Source organism: Acomys minous (genome assembly GCF_964271855.1).
Source record: "Acomys minous genome assembly, chromosome: 17".
Taxonomy (NCBI): domain Eukaryota; kingdom Metazoa; phylum Chordata; class Mammalia; order Rodentia; family Muridae; genus Acomys; species Acomys minous.
The window spans coordinates 1,929,504-1,942,500 of NC_140500.1; the positions used below are offsets into that span (position 1 = coordinate 1,929,504).

At 48.4% G+C, this 12,997-nt stretch overlaps 1 long non-coding RNA gene across 1 annotated transcript in view; it reads right to left on the reverse strand.

Annotated features, from left to right (window-relative positions):
- Positions 1 to 825: 825 nt before the first annotated feature.
- Positions 826 to 12,997, reverse strand: part of LOC311588368 — a 14,257-nt gene continuing 2,085 nt past the window's right edge. The window contains exons 2-3 of the long non-coding RNA XR_014776172.1: positions 8,127 to 8,214; positions 826 to 1,210 (exon numbers count right to left, since the gene is read on the reverse strand). This is a non-coding gene — a long non-coding RNA (uncharacterized lncRNA). The remainder of the gene's footprint in view (positions 1,211 to 8,126; positions 8,215 to 12,997) is intronic.

The following is a 12,997-nucleotide window of genomic DNA, read 5'->3' on the forward strand; positions in this document are numbered from 1 at the left end:
CAGCAGCCAGGGTCTGCAGGACTCAGGCAGTGGCTGCAGCAGCCAGGGTCTGCAGGACTCAGGCAGTGGCTGCAGCACCTGGGGTCTGCAGGACTCAGGCAGTGGCTGCAGCACCTGGGGTCTGCAGGATTCAGGCAGTGGCTGCAGCAGCCAGGGTCTGCAGGACTCAGGCAGTGGCTGCAGCACCTGGGCTCTGCAGGACTCAGGCAGTGGCTGCAGCAGCCAGGGTCTGCAGGACTCAGGCAGTGGCTGCAGCACCTGGGCTCTGCAGGACTCAGGCAGTGGCTGCAGCACCTGGCGTCTGCAGGACTCAGGCAGTGGCTGCAGCAGCCAGGGTCTGCAGCTCTCAGTGGCTGCAGTGACTAGGGCCCATGGTTAATTTGATGGTGGCTGCAGTAACCACAGGCCTGCAGCTCTTGCACAGAGGCTGTTCTTTGGTTGACTACACATTGTCCTCAGGTTTCCATAGTGTTTTTAAAGCATCCTCCAGCCAAACTCAGATCCTGTTTAACTTTAGATGAAGAATAGAAGCAAACAACAGTTGCCACCACTCTGCAGATAAAAACTGTTTGGTGACCCACAGACTCATCTAGAAAGTGTTCAGAAAGGAACATTCAAAGTCTGTGGTTAGTAGTTTTCTTTGGAAAACCTTAAACTGTGAGTGTCCTTTGGTTGCTGGGAGCTGGAGAAGAGCGCTGTTTAATCACCTGACAATGGCTTCCCGTCCGTGGCTTTAAAGACTTTATTCTTTATGAATTCCACATCATGCCCCCATCCCCTGTATCTGCCCTCTACCCTTGCAGCCTCCTCCCAAACCTCCTGTGTGTCACGCAGTACACCTTTCTGTCCACACATCTTCGCTTGCGAATGTTCACTGCACTGAGTCACTGGTCTGGCTCGAGGCCTCTGGCTCCTGCTGCACCGTCAATACTGGGCCCCGTCTCCGAGATCCTGCAGCGTTGGGTCTGCAGGCTGGTCCCCTCCCCGCTCCAGCAGGTCATAGATGGGGTGGATGCTGGGGTCAAAGCCCTGGGTGTGGGCCCAGGTGGTAGCTGAGTTGGTCAGCCCAACTGCTCTCCCGCACTGCCTGCTTCCATAGCTTTGGCAGGCAAAACTCTTACAGCTATAAATAGGGGCCTGGTTGTTGTAGAAGTGCACAGAATGAGGTAAACTCCTGCCTAGCTTTCTGGGTGTCTTCTGGGTTCAGATTCTGGGTGTGAAGTGGCAGAGTGTCATCAGAATTAATTTTGCTCTAAATTCTCCGCCATCATCTATTGTCTTTGCCTGTAGGATTTTGGATTTTAGTCAAACACTAACTGTCGCGCCTCGCTTGACCGGCAAGTAAGACGCGACCACCGGTTCTTCTCCTAAGTAGCTTTATTCAGGCCTTTCTTCTTCGCTTCGGTGAAAAATCCCCCCAAGCCACTCCCCTCACATTCATTTATAGCACTCAAACAGCCAATCACACCAAGACATGTCTCACGCTCTGATAGGCTCACGAGCAGCGGGCCTTTTTCAAATAAGGGGTTGTTTAAATCGAAACGGCTCCGGCTGCATGCCGGGCGCCCTGTGGAGGCGGGGGTCCACAAAGGGCTCCGTGGCTCTCCACAGTTCCTCCTTTTTGTTTTATTAGCGCTGACGCAACAGGTGAGAGTAGAGGTCTGATCTCCAGGAGGACACTGATGTATAACAGCCCACAATCTAAGCCCTCCACCAGATTGAGTGCTGAACCCGTCCTGTTGAATGGACACTGATGTACAACAGTACTCAGCCAAAGCTGTTCACTTGGCTCAGCACTGGACCCGTCCAGTACCTTTTTTTCTGGAGGTGGGGTCTGGGGTACCAACCCACATGCAATCAGACTTGCTCCCCAGGAGGCCATTAACTGCAAACAATGTACCTCCTGTGCAGTGCTCTGCCTCGCACCCTGAGCTTGACGAGGTGATCAATTCTTCAGGACCGCCAACCACACTTGTGGAGATTGCCCCGCCTCAACTGCTGCAAATGCCTGAGCCATCATAACTTGAGTACGCATCTGAGACACACACAAATGACAAATACACCAAAAGCATACCACACATACTGCAAACATCAAGAACTCCAAGGCTCCTATCCCCGCCCACTCTTCCAGGTGGTTCATCGCTGCCGCCATCCATGAAGAGAAGCTCGTGGCAAGGGACAGGTCCCCGCGCATGGAATTAACAGCTGCAATCACGACACGCAAGTGGTTGAGTGCCTGCTCGAGAATGGCTGACCAATTTCCCTGGAGTTGATCTGATAAAAACTTAGACAGATTAGTGGCTTGGGTATAATTTTCATGAACCATCATAACTACCATTATATAGGATGAACAAAAAGGGGGGCCAATTTGCTTTTCCAAGGGTACAAAGGGCAATTCTAATCTAGCATTTGAGGTAAATAAACAGGGAAAAGCTTGCGCATCATGTCGAATCGGCATCAGCTTCGGGAAAACTGACAGTATCCCCCATTGGGGTTCCCGACTATGAATGCGCGGGAGGAGGGTTATCATCCACAGGATCCACAGGAAGATCATCTCCATGGCACCTACGGACGAGACGTTCTGGAACCCACACCGGGTCGGTTGCTGTCCGGGGAAAAACACAAACAGATCCTCTCGCCCACGCCAGGACTGGATCTGGGCCGTGCCATACACCAGTCAAGACATCCTTCCATTTCACCAAACCTTGTCCACAAGGCACAGTGGAGGAATGGCGATCAGCAGAGGATCGTCCGTCTATATCCAGATTTAAAAAATTTAAAGTAAATAGGGCTAAAGCTATTCTTTCTTTCGGGGTGCGGCCATTGCCTATTCCCCCTTTTTGTTTTATTAAGCATTCCTTTAAGGTCCTGTGAGTGCGTTCAATTATTCCCTGTCCTTGAGGATTGTATGGCAATCCATGTTTTAATGTCACTTCCATATGTTCACAAAAGGAAGCAAAAGATGCTGCTGTGTAAGCAGGACCATTGTCTGTTTTTAGTTGTTGTGGTTTCCCCCATGCAGCCCATGCCTCAAGGCAGTGGGTCATCACATGGGAAGCCTTTTCTCCTGTCAAGGGAGAAGCAAAAATGATACCTGAGCAAGTATCCACTGATACATGCACATATTTTAATTTTCCAAATTCTGCAAAATGAGTTACATCCATTTGCCAAACTTGTAACGGCCGAAGCCCACGAGGATTTACCCCGTAGGACGGAGGATGGTGATGGATAACACATTGTGGGCACCGAAGCACCACTTCTCGAGCATTCGCTCGGGTTATGTGAAATTTAGCCTGTAAGGTCCGGGCATTAACATGAAACTTAGAATGAAATTCTTTTGCTAACTCCAAGCTAGAGGCCATGAAGGCAAATTGCATGCGGGTGCATTGATCAACTATATCATTACCAGTAGACAGAGGACCAGGAAGACCTGTATGAGCTCGAATGTGCTGTACAAAAAAGGGTTTATGTCTCTCCTTGATTATTGTCTGCAATTCTTTGACTATTTCAAAAATGGGACTCCTATCACTGATATTCCCCGCTACTTCCAGGGTCTTTACTAGATTCACAACATAATTAGAATCAGAGATTAAATTAAAGGGTTCCGGATGTCTTTTGAAAACTTCTAAAACAATTTGCAACTCAATTCGTTGAGGTGATGTAGGATGGAATTGTATGAGGATTGGTTTTTGACCTTCAACTAAGAAAACCCCACAACCGGTCTTTGATCCATCTGTAAAGATATTAACAGCTCCACTAATGGGCTGGGATCGAGTAATTTTTGGAAACACTACTGGATGTACCTTAAAGAAGGTCATCAATGGATGTTTAGGATAATGATTGTCAAAATACCCATCATAACTAGTTTTTAAAATAGCCCATTCATCAACTGTTGCAAATAAAACTTGAAGTTGGTGACTATCATAAGGGACAATAATTCTTTCAGGGACCATACCGAAGAATTGTAAACTCTGTTTTAGGCCTTCCATGGCTAATTTTGCAATGGCTGTGGGATAATGATCTATAGTTTTTGCAGGAGAACATTTTGGGTGGATCCATAATAAAGGTCCATCTTGCCATAGAATTCCTGTAGGTTGGTCTGATGTTTGTAAAATGCACATTTGAATGAGAATTCCTTCTTTTATTCTATTTAGGCAAGCTTTCTGCAATTCCTGATTAACTTTATTTAAAGCCTTTCGTGCTTCTTCATTTAATTGTCGAGGGGAATTCAAATCACTGTCCCCCGCTAAAATTGCAAATAATGGCTTTAAGATATAATTTGGAATCTTTAAATAAGGTCTAATCCAATTAATATCACCTAACAATTTCTGAAAATCATTTAAAGTGTGTAGGCAATCCAGGCGTAACTGCAATTTTTGGGGGCAAACTTGTCTTGGTAGAATCTTTGCTCCTAAATAACTCACTATGGTGTCTTGTTGTACCTTCTCAGGGGCTATAGACAATCCCCTTCGTCGCAACAATTGGTCTAGTTCAGAGAAAGCTGTATGCAAAAGGGTTTCATCATTGTGTGCCAGAAGGATGTCATCCATATAATGGATACATCTTAATTTGGGGTATTTTTTCCTCAATGGCTCAATAGCTTGTCCTACATAAAGCTGACACATCGTAGGGCTATTAGCCATACCTTGTGGCAACACTACCCATTCATATCTCTGGTCTGGCTTTTCATGATTACAAGAAGGAACTGTGAAAGCAAAACGTTCCCAATCCCTTTCATTTAAAGGAATGGAAAAAAAGCAGTCTTCGATATCAATAACAATTATGGGCCAATTCTGAGGCAGGGTAGAAAGTAGCGGGAGTCCACGCTGAATTGGTCCCATCACTTGCATTTGCTCATTAATAATTCTTAAATCATGCAACAGCCTCCATTTTCCAGACTTCTTTTTAATAACGAAAATGGGGGTATTCCAGGGTGACACAGAAGGTTGAATATGTCCTAAGCTAAGCTGTTCCTGAACAAGGGTTGTGGCTGCCTGTAATTTCTCTGAGGAAAGTGGCCACTGGGGAACCCATACAGGGTCCTCAGTCTTCCATGTAATGGGAGTCCCCTCCCCAGCGGCCCCTAAGAAAAACCCAAACCCTCTTTCCCTTGTTTTTGTTTTGGCTCTATAGGAGAATGCTGTCCCTGGAGATATTTTCCTAGGCCAAAACTGGGATGATAACCCATATGGTTCATTATTCCCTGTGATTCTTTCGAATATTCATTAGTTAGTCTAAAGCCCAAGTCTTGTAATAAATCTCTTCCCCATAAGGTGACCGGCAGGTCAAGGACATAGGGCTGAATTTCTCCAACATGACCCTCCTGATCCTGCCATTTTAGCAATCTGGAACTCATGTCAGGGGCTTTGGCATATCCCAGTCCTTGCAAGATCTGTGAAGAAATTTGAACGGGCCAAGCAGTAGGCCAGTCCTTTTTGGCAATAATACTGCGGTCGGCTCCAGTATCTAGCAACCCTGAAATTCTTTTACCCTCCACTAACAGGTCCAAAATCGGTCTCTTATCCAATTGCAAAGAGAGGAAAGTTAAATCAACTCCACTGGACCCAAAACCTTTCTTTCCTCTCTCTTGTTTAGCTGATGGAAAATTAGTATGTAGACTAGGGAGAATCACCAATTGTGCTATGCGATCGCCTGGTGATATGGCCACAATACCGCGAGGTGAGGAAACCATAATCTTAACAGTACCATAATAATCGGGGTCAATGATGCCTGGATGTACTATTAACCCTCGGAGAGCAGTGGAGGATCTCCCAATCAAGAGCCCCACTGTTTGAGGCTTCAGGGGTCCTTTGAAGTCAGTCTCTATTAATTGGACACCCATTTGGGGAGTTAACACCAGTCTGGTGGTGGAACGGAGGTCCAACCCTGCGGAACCCGAAGTGGCTCTCCGTGGTTCTTGGGACGACGGAGAGATGGCCATCTCTCCTCCTCCCAGCTTTCCTGGTTCCCATTGTCCATGGCCCCATATATTTGCGGGCCCTGGGGACGTGGGCCCCGCTGTCCGTTTTTTGAACGAGCTCCACCATAGCCAGGTGTCAAATGCTGACCGTTAATATCTTTCACCGATCTACACTCATTTGCCCAGTGGTTCCCCTTTTTGCATTTGGGGCACAAACTTGGTTGTCTCGGTTGAATGTTTCCTCCCTCTCCCTGTCCACTTCCTCTCTCAGGACATTGTCTTTTTAAATGTCCATGTTTGCCACACTTGAAACAAGTGCCAGGGGGAGCAGACTTCCTTCCTCTTGAGAGCTGTACTACTGCAGCGGCCAGTCCAGTATTAGTCAAAGGCCCGCCCAGTTCTCGACAAACTTTCATCCAGACTTCTATCCCTTTGCCCTTATAAGGAGTGATGGCAGCACGGCATTCCTTCGTGCATTGCTCATACACTAGCTGCTTAACCAGGGGCATGGCGACATCTGGGTCCCCGAAGATTCTCCCTGCTGCCTCAACCATGCGGGCGACGAAATCAGAAAACGGTTCTGTGGTACCTTGCATGATCTTAGTCAGGTTCCCACTTACCTCCCCTTTATTGGGTAAGGCCTTCCATGCCCTAATGGCAATTTGGTTAATCTGCTCATACACTTGCATTGGATACCCCGTCTGTTGATTTGCAAATCGGCCCTGTCCTAGAAGCATGTCCCTGTCCCAGGCTGGATTTCCTGCCGCAGCGTTAGCGGCGGCCTGTTCAGCGGCAAATTCTATTACAAAGGCCTTAAAATCAAGGTATTGACCAGGAGTGAGGCAGGCCTTGGCAAGGCTACCCCAATCCGTGGGCGTCATGCAGTGTCTGCTCAGTGCTTCAACCTGCACCACTGTGAAGGAAGCCGAAACGCCATAGGCACGTACCGACTCGGCAAGGGACTTCACAATTTTGAACTCTAGGGGCTCGTGGTAGCGCTGTCCCTGAGCATCCTGGAACACTGGAAAACCCAAGGCACCAGCTCTAACGTCCCTCCAAACTTGCGGGCAGAGAGACCGAGCGCTTGCGGTTGCCTCTGGCCCAGGATTAGGAATGTTCACTTCCTCCTTTGGCAACTTCCCCTTTTTAAATGGAGTCAGGTCTGGATACAAGGTGGACCTCTCCATTTTTTCTGCTAATTCCTCAATATCTTCTTCCAAGTCTGAACTGTCGCTTGATGTGTCCCCTTTCTCTGACCTCAAAGACCTTTCTTCTTTGAGCTGCTCTAAGGCCCGTTTCCCTACTTCCAGAGCCTGTGAGCATCTGGTATCCTCCAAGCAACTGCGTACCAGCCTCCATATAGGTCTTATACCTCTTTTCAGATCGCCTTGTTCCCAGGCGAAGTCTAGATCTCTACCTAACTTGTCCCAGCTCGAGGAGGCTAGTTTACCCGATTCAGCAAACCACGGGGCTACGGTATCACATTCTGATAAAAAGGTTTCCAAAGTTTTACTCTTTAATTTGATTCCCTTTGATTTTAACAGCTCTTGAAGAGCGGCGAAAACTGGATGAGACTGTGACGCACCCATATTTTCACTTATTGGCTCCCTCCCGGAGACCTAAGAATTAGCTCCCTCCCAGAGACCTAAGAATTAGCTCCCTTCCGGAGACCTAAGGATAGCCTCCCTCCCGAGGACTTTCCCCTTCCCCAGGGGTTGTAAGCTCCACTTACCAGGAACTTACCCGCCGGCAATCCCTGACCACTTGGAGTTCTGAACTTGACGGTGGGGGAGTCGGTTCCCCGTACGGGCCACCACTTGTCGCGCCTCGCTTGACCGGCAAGTAAGACGCGACCACCGGTTCTTCTCCTAAGTAGCTTTATTCAGGCCTTTCTTCTTCGCTTCGGTGAAAAATCCCCCCAAGCCACTCCCCTCACATTCATTTATAGCACTCAAACAGCCAATCACACCAAGACACGTCTCACGCTCTGATAGGCTCACGAGCAGCGGGCCTTTTTCAAATAAGGGGTTGTTTAAATCGAAACGGCTCCGGCTGCATGCCGGGCGCCCTGTGGAGGCGGGGGTCCACAAAGGGCTCCGTGGCTCTCCACAACTAACAGCAAATTGAGGGTCAGATGTGCGTAATAAACTTGAGGAAGCTGTTCTGTAGCCCACCACCCCTGGCTCACCCACCACCCTTGGCTCACCCACCTCTGTCTTCCCAACTATACACACACTCAACTCCGGATGATGGCTAGGAGGAAGCCAGCAGGCTGTGGTGGCACATGATGTAATCTGTTGGGAGAAACAGAATCACCGCAAGTTCAAGGCCAGCCTATATAGCCAGGGGACACAGTGAAGTAAGGATAAGAGGTGAGCTAAGGACAGAGGAAAGATAACTTACAAATCTCAGAGTTGAAGCCCATGAAACATGGTTTCTGTGACCTCAGTTAAATGGATTATTTTTATTTTCTGATGGCATGTCTCTCGGTAATCCAGGCTGGCCTGTAGGTTAGTGAGTGGTGGTGATAACAGTTACTAGTGTGTCCTTGAAGTTAGTCCATTCAAGCTGCTGAAAATTAGCATTGAAAACAGTAAGGAAGCTATTTCTGTGTCGTACGTGTTCACAGAGTCTTAGGTAGGCATAGCAATGACCTTCGCCATGTCTGTCTGAGCAAGTGTTTTGCTTTGTTGTGACTGCTTCATGAGATGCTAGGACTGCACCATCCTGACAGCCACCCACTCCCACCGTGCTGTTTACGTAGGAGAATAACAAGTCTGGGTGAGCGAGATTGTTATCCCCCATTTATAAAGAGAAAGTGCCTGGCTGGGAACAGCCGGTGCTATAAGCATCTGTAGCAAACCACATCCCCAGACATGTCTCCTGTGGCAGACTCATTCTGCGAAAGAGTAAACAGCTGTAGGAAGGCTCTGGAAGATGTTCCGCACTAGCTGCTTTGAGCGGAGAAGGAACTTAATTAATCTGCTCTATTAACCATGTCCACACTAAAGGACTGGCTGGGAGGCAGTTTCATTTACTGTTAGATCAAACAGACCAAGGATTATTGTTTAGGCTCCCACAGTCACCCAGATAAAAAGAATCCTTCCAGAACAACAGCGCCTGAGGCAGTGGGGTGGAACCCTGAATCTCTGCAGCTCTGTAGCTCTGTAGCTCTGCAGTGCCTTAGGCCTGCTGTCCCGATGCTGTTTACCAAAGTCTGTTTGCAGGCAGGGCCCCTGCTGGACAGTGACTTCTCTGGGGCACTCACCAACCCACAGGTTAGATGTGGTGCAGATGTCACTCTGTAAATGCTCACTTTTGTTTCTAAAGGAACAGACATAGAATAAGGAGGATCCTAGGTGAAGCCTGAACGAGGTTATCAGCTCAAGGAGCCGCTGGCTGCAGCCAGTGGACAAGCCTTGATGGACCTTGGACTTTGGCAGGAAGCCTGATGTGCCCTCGAACAGAGCAAGCTCAGAAAGACATGTCCATGGCAGTGTGTTCAGCCCAACTTCTGCCATGGGGTTCTGAATCTAACCATTTCTCCCAGCAAGATAAGTGGCTGCCTAATCGAGGCTTCAGGGAACAGGTCTGCTGTTGCACTGCAAATGCAACTTAGCAGCTGTCCTGGTTTCATTTCTGTCCCCGGATACAACACCCTGACAAAAGTAACTTCGGAGAGGACAGGCTGGCTTTAGCTCACAATGCCGTCACTGCCCATTACTGAGGCAGTCAAGGGAGGAGCCCTCGGCAGCTAACAAATCACAAACACCTCGAGAGCATAAAGACACGGCCGCCCCGCTGCTCGCTTGCATTTCTGTCAGCTAGTTTCCTTTACACAGAGCAGGATCCAGTCCATGGAACGGTGCTGCCCACACTCAGAGAGGGTCTCCTTAGCTCAATGAACAACCACACCGACCCCACAGACGTACTTACAGGCATGAGCTGCATAATTCTCCAACTAAGGCTCTCTTCTCAGATGATTCTAGGTTGTAAGATGACACTTAAAATTATCCCCACAGGAGCACGTGGTGAAATCCATTTTGTCATTTCTGAGAAAGTTTTGAATTTTCAGTGTGATTTACATTTTACCACCATAATCCTTTCAAGAAACCAAGAACACAGAACAAATGAAATGTAGTGAACTCTTCCATTTTACACAGAACCTGTACCCAATTGGAATAACGGGCTGATTCTCTTTCTAAAAGCCCCGTGTGCCTGTAACACACACTCACGGCTCCCTTGCGTATTCACAAGGGCCTGTGGCCTTCACACACTCTCCATTCTAGGCTGTACATGAAGCGAGCCTGGAGGCCCAGGGCCTTCCTGCTGACTCCATCCCACTGGGTTGTAGAGAAGAGCTGGGGCGTCTGGGTGCTCAGAATCGAACCATAGATCAGGAAGGCCTTCCCTCCCGCTGTATGGCCTGGCCTGGTCTTACTCATAGCTGATTCTCAGTTCCAACTATTTGGAAAGAAAACCACAGTGAGCAAGGTGTGGCAGGAAACCAGTCTTTCCTAGAACCAAGCTTTGTGCTCTGGGTCTTTTCCAGGAAAGCAGCTGGTGCATGATTAGAAATGAGTTTTGAGGGAGGTAGACGCGGGAGGATCAGGAATTCAAGATCATCTTCTTCTGCTGCACAGTGACTGGAAGACCAGCCTGGATGACAGGAGGCCATGCCAGCCTGGGCGACAGAAGGCCGTGCCAGCCTGGGCTACAGCAGGCCATGCCAGCCTGGGTGACAGAAGGCCATGCCAGCCTGGGCTACAGAAGGCCATGCCAGCCTGGGCGACAGGAGGCCGTGCCAGCCTGGGTGACAGAAGGCCATGCCAGCCTGGGCTACAGCAGGCCGTGCCAGCCTGGGCTACAGCAGGCCGTGCCAGCCTGGGCTACAGCAGGCCGTGCCAGCCTGGGCTACAGCAGGCCGTGCCAGCCTGGGCTACAGCAGGCCATGCCTAAAGCAACAACAAGATGCTTATTTGGGATTTACTTTTCCTTAGCACCATTGCTTTCAAAATAGGACTTTACAAAGAAATAGGTACTAACCATAGGAATAGAGGAAAACAAGGCTAGGGCCCAACTTCTAACGCGGTCTAGCAGGATGCAGAAGAGGCCATATAGTGGGCTAGTTCAGAAGATGGTTAAATGAAGAATAAAGAGGGAGGGAAAGGAGGTGAACGGGAAGAACTAAATACACAAAAGGCTGTCAGCGTGGTGAAAAGCTCACAGAGTTGCTCAGCATATCCAGCCCTCATTCTTCAGCAAGTAGACATGTTTGTGTCCAACAAAACAGGAGAGAAGTGGGGAAGCAACTGAAACAATCTGGTTGGTGAGGGAGCCTGGAACCGTTCTCGGCCTCCGTGGCGAGCCAGCGGTGCAGACCTGGTTCAGAGGTGCATGAAGGCCAGGAGGGGGCTTGAGGCTGAGTTTGTTCTCTGAGGATAACCTCCTCGAGGTGATGTCACTGAGTCACAAGACATAGCACTTACATAGTAACAACCTCTCTTCCTAAGCACAGCAGCCACTGAGACGCAGGTGTTACCAACCAGCCTGAATTGTGCGTGCCTTGCTCTCAATCGGACCACATCTCCTACAATGCGACTACTCAGGCTTTCTCCATGCATCTTGAAGACACACGAGTGGAAGGGTCATGGAGTCTTCCTCTGTGGTTTTAGAGAGCCACCAAGGTTGGGCACCATGTGGTAGGCATGTCTCTATGCAAAGGCCTGAGAGGGCAGAGGCCCTAAGACACCTGTTGAATAAGGCTATAAAAATCAAGCCAGGGTTGCAGTGGAGAATCTAAGATGTTAGAGATGCCAAGGTCTGAGATCTACTAAGAAAAGATGCATGAAGGAAGTAGAGTCAGCCCGAGAGTGAGAGGAGTGTGTTGCAGGCAGCAAAGCTGGTGGGGCAAAGCCGTACAAGTTTGAAATCAAAGTCCCAGGAACTGAACGTGGCAGGATTTTCTGTGTAGACCTGGCTGTCCTAGATTCACTTAGTAGACCAGGCTACCCTAGAAGTCAGAGATCCGCCTGCCCCTGCATCCCTGGGGTTACAGGTGCGTCCACCACGCCCAGCTTGCCCTGCTGAATTTTGGTCTTGCTTTGGTCCAGCATTTCTCATGCCCCCTCCTTCCTTTTGGAATGACAACATATATTCTGTGCCTTGTATTAGAGGTGTATTGCTTACTCTTTTACTTTATGGGGAGTTTTGATGCAACAGTTAAGAGAGTTCTTTGGGTCTCAGAAGAAACTTTAGACCTTGGATTTTTGAGGTTGGACTAAGTGCATTTTATAGTATGGTTTGGTCACAAGCCCGTGTAGAAGAAGCAGACTGTGGTGGTTTGATTGGGAAGTGTCCCCATGTGGCAGCCCTGTTTGCTGTAGGAAGTATGCATGAGGCGGGCTTTGTGATTAAATGCATCATGGATATCTCTGCTCTGCTCTTACAGTTGAGCTGTGAGCTCCCAGTGTCCTCTGCTGCAGCCATGCTATGGCCGCGGTTTTTATCACAGCAATAGACAAGCAAGTAATACATGTATGCAAAATAAATAAAAATTTTAAACTATTCCATTCCCAACTTAGAGTACTCTCTGTATACTAGATTCTTATACAGAAAGATGTTTTCTGGAAAATATGCCTTTTTTATTTTGCCTTTTAAAAACTCTGACTTTGTTGTAGTATCACTAAAAACACCCTGTAATTTTTCTAACCTAGCAATTCTGTGACATGAATTGTCAGCTAGGACCTTATGGGATTGTTGTGTCTCTAAGATGATAGGTGGCAGACCTACCTGCGCAGCTGTAACGGAAGCATTGCCTTGTCTGTGCTCTGTGTAACTTCCTGTCCTATTAAGTGCCATGTTTCTCCCTGTGGGAGCTAACATTTCATTCAAGAATAGTTTCTTACTGATTTTAAGGAAACAGTTGATCATTTTCTCTCTCTTTCCTGGACATGACCCCTGCTCCCTGTAGGCATCTACTGTGGGCCAGGCCCTAGTGAGCCCCCAAATGGACCCCAAGCCTCACCTCAGCAAGGTTAAAATGTAACAAGGACATGAGGCACTGTAGAAACATTA